Below are 3,703 nucleotides of genomic sequence, written 5' to 3'. Positions count from 1 at the left end.
GCCCCCGCCCCCTCGCCTGCGCGCGGGCCGGTGTGGTTCCGGGCTCCCGCCAGGGGGCGTGCGTGCGCAGCAGGCGAGGCTCTCGGAAGCGCGTGCTCGGGGAGCGTGCGCTGCCGAGCGGGTCTCGGTGCCCGGCGCGCTCCTCGCCAGCCGGATGACCTACCCCCCGCCAAGTGGCACGGATCAGGGGTGTGGACAGAAAAGTGCAGACGCGTCCCCGCCTTCGCGTGCCCTCCAAGCTGTCGCTCTTCGGGAAACCCTCTTCGTTGATTATTTTGGTTTATTTATTTGCCTCTCCTGTCGCTGTCTGCCCTAAATAGAGTGAAGGGGCTCCGGTTCGACAGTACGGGGCTCACTGAACGCGCAGCTGAATCGCAGGCTTCAGGAATGACCCTCTCTAAAAAGACCTGCAGAGGAGCCTCCGGTCCCCAGGACCACCTTGCCTCCTAGCTCCATCGATGACGTCATGCATGCGCACCCCTACCTGAAGGGAACTGTAAGGGAGGCAAAAGCTGGGGTCGAGGGGGAACCACAGACCTTGTGAGGTTCCCTTCCCCCTCCGCCACCGCTCCCTGCCTCTTTCCTAAATCCAGTAATTAGTTATGTAATTATTTCTCCCATTGTCTCCTCTGCTTGTCTATGGGCTCCAGCTGGCCAGGTTTTGTCTTGTTTGCTATATCCAAAAGCCTCACAAACAGTAGGTGGTCAGTAAATACACCCTAGCCCTCCTCTTCATCATCCTTCCTCCCCCCTCAAATCCCAACACAGTTTGTCCTCAGGGCTCCGGGGTTTGTTTGTCTTTGGAGCAGACTCTCTTGTATTCTAGGAAGGCTTCTGGGACTCACCATGCCATGTGGACAGGGATGGTTTTGAACTTCCAATCCTGCTTCTTTATCCCATCTATGGTGTTTCAGGCTGTATTACCATACGCCTCTATAATGAGAAATCTCTGATGCAGCCATTACACTATGATTCTATAAAATTGCTAGAAGAAAACAAGAGAAAATCCTTGTGGATAGGCAGAGTTTTTTTCTTTTTTACTTTTTGTTTTTGGAGACAGGGTTTCTCTGTGTAACAGCCCTGGCTGTCCTGGAACTCACTTTGTAGACCAGGCTGGCCTCGAACTGAATGAGAGCCGCCTGCCTCTGCCTCCCAAGTATTGGTGTTAATGGTGTGCGCCACCACGGCCCGGCTCATTTTTTAATCTTTATTTTGTGTTAGCATGGGCCTTCATGTTTCTTTGTGCACCCTATAAGTGCAGTGCCTCGGGAGGCCAGAAGAGGGTGTGGAATCCCCTAGAACTGAAGTTACAGACTTTTGTGAGTCATTGTGTGGGTGCTGGGAGCCAAACTTGGGTCCACTGCAAAAGCTCAGTCGGTAAAGCATGAGACTCTTAATCTCAGGGTCGTGGGTTCATGCCCCACGTTGGGCGCCAGATATTGGTGAAATTATTAAGGCCACTCCACGGAGTAAAAAGGGAGGTTTATTTTGTGGGGTAACTTACAAATGAAGGGATAAGTTGTAGGGTCTGGCAAAGGTGTGGCGCAGTCCGGCGGTGTTCTCTGGAGAACTGCTCGGTCTACCTCCAGCGTCCAGGGTCCTGGAACCAAGAGAGGCCTCTCCTCTCGATCCTGGGTCTTCAGCTTCCTCCCTCAGCCCTGCCTTGTGGGTGTGACCATTACCAAAGCCTCAATGGGGGTTGAAACTTCCAGGCCAAGGCTGGGATGGCTACCCACTACAATATATATATGGTTTATGAAATGAGTACAGAGTTTAAAAGGCTGCTGCATCGTTGACAAGGTTTCAGAAGTGGGCCGACAGAAGTGCAAATAGAATCTGCCTTAATCAGATAAGGAACCCAAGCAACCTCGGAGAAGAGGGTATTGCTTTAGAGATCACTGAGAGTGAGGATGAAGCCGGAGCTACAAGGATGCCAGGACAAGCCTGGGGAGAACAGCTCCAGCTCCAAACCTCCAGGGAGGTCGACAGGCACAGGAGTCAGCCATGTCCACAGCAAGGGACTGGGCTGCGCTTGAAGCCCAGGAACAGCTATTCCGTTTATTTTTAAAGATTTATTTATTTATTTATTATGTATACAGCGTTCTGTTTGCATGTATGCCTGCAGGCCAGAAGAGGGCGCCAGATCTCATTACAGATGGTTGTGAGCCATTATATGGGTGCTGGGAATTGAACTCGGTACCTCTGGAAGAACAGCCAGTGTTTTTAACCTCTGAGCCATCTCTCCAGCCCCGTTTATTTTTAATTAAAGCTTTTTGAACATTTTATTTATTCTTTTTATGTGTATGGGTGTTTTGCCTGCATATATGTCTGGGTACCCCATATTGCAGTGCCCACGGAGGCCAGATGAGGACATTAGGTTCACTGGGACTCAAATTACAGGCCACTGTGAGCCACCATGTGGATGCTGGGAATCCACCTGGGTCCTCTGGAAGAGTAGCCAGTGCTCTTAACTACTGAGCTATTTCTCAAGACCCTATTTTTAATTTATTATTATTATATCTATTGTGTATGTATAAATCAGTAGGCAACTTGTGAGAGTTCTTTCCTCCCATTAAGTAAGTTCTAAGGATTGAATTCACGTCATCAAGCTTGGGAAGTGCCTCATATTTTTATTTGCCAGCCTTCATATTTATTTTTTTTATTTTTGAAAGTTGAACAAGTAATTAATGGGAGTACCTTCATTTTGTATTGTGTCTTCTTTGGAAACAGGATCTCACTATGTCACACTGGCTGCCCTGGATCTCTCTCTGTAGACCAGGCTGGCCTGAAACTCACAGAGATCCGCCTTCTTCTGTTTCCCCCGAGTTGGGATTACAGGTGTAGATCACTTTGGGAAGAAGACAGCAGACTATAAGGGGCTGTCTGGGGGTGCCTTCCCACCCACCTACTGCACTCCCACAGGCATCCTGCCCCAGCCAGCGGGGTCTTCATCGGGGACCTGAAGGCAGGGCCGGCGAATGAGGGGAACAAGAGACACAAAGAATGAGAGCAAGACAGGACGTCTGATCAAGCTCCAAAATTTTATTTTCCTCTTAAGGCATATATAGGCGGGGGCAAAGGGGGTGTGCAAGCAGGGAGGGGACTTCAATCATAGGTTGTTCAGCCAGCAGGGAATGTTGCTCTGGGGTTATCTATCTACTCTTGCCTAACTGTAGCACAGTCACCTGATTTCTGAGAAGAGGTTCTGGTGCTATGGAGACTTAAGCAAGGCCTAGATCTAGAAAAAGAGGAGAGAAGCTCAAATATGGCGGCATGTGTGTCAAGAGTCACTTAGGCTTATGGCTCCCATCACATTCAATGTGACAGGCCCCTGCCAATCAGCTAGGGATGGATGGATTCCTCATATGTAGTTGGCCCTGGCGAAATAGATTATGTGATTCGGTGTATATGTCCTGGTCCTGCTTCCTGGCACACAGCCCCTAAAGCTCTTGAAATCGCTAAACTGATGTTCCCTTTCTGTATGCTAATGAACCTTGGCCTCCAGCCTGCACAGAGGTTTTGGTAATCCTTATACTGAAAGGTCCTCTGGGAGGACATCCGAATAGCAACTCTACTCACCATTAGATCAACACCATCTTTGTTATTAAGCACTGTGGCAAAAGATGATAGTTTCAAATGTCTTCTGTAACTCTAATTTCTGACCCAGGTTGGCTGTTACCCTAGAATTTGGGAGGTAGAGACT

Source organism: Onychomys torridus, chromosome 16 (genome assembly GCF_903995425.1).
Source record: "Onychomys torridus chromosome 16, mOncTor1.1, whole genome shotgun sequence".
Taxonomy (NCBI): domain Eukaryota; kingdom Metazoa; phylum Chordata; class Mammalia; order Rodentia; family Cricetidae; genus Onychomys; species Onychomys torridus.
The sequence above is the reverse complement of the archived record's forward strand: the minus strand, read 5'-3'. Positions refer to the sequence as shown.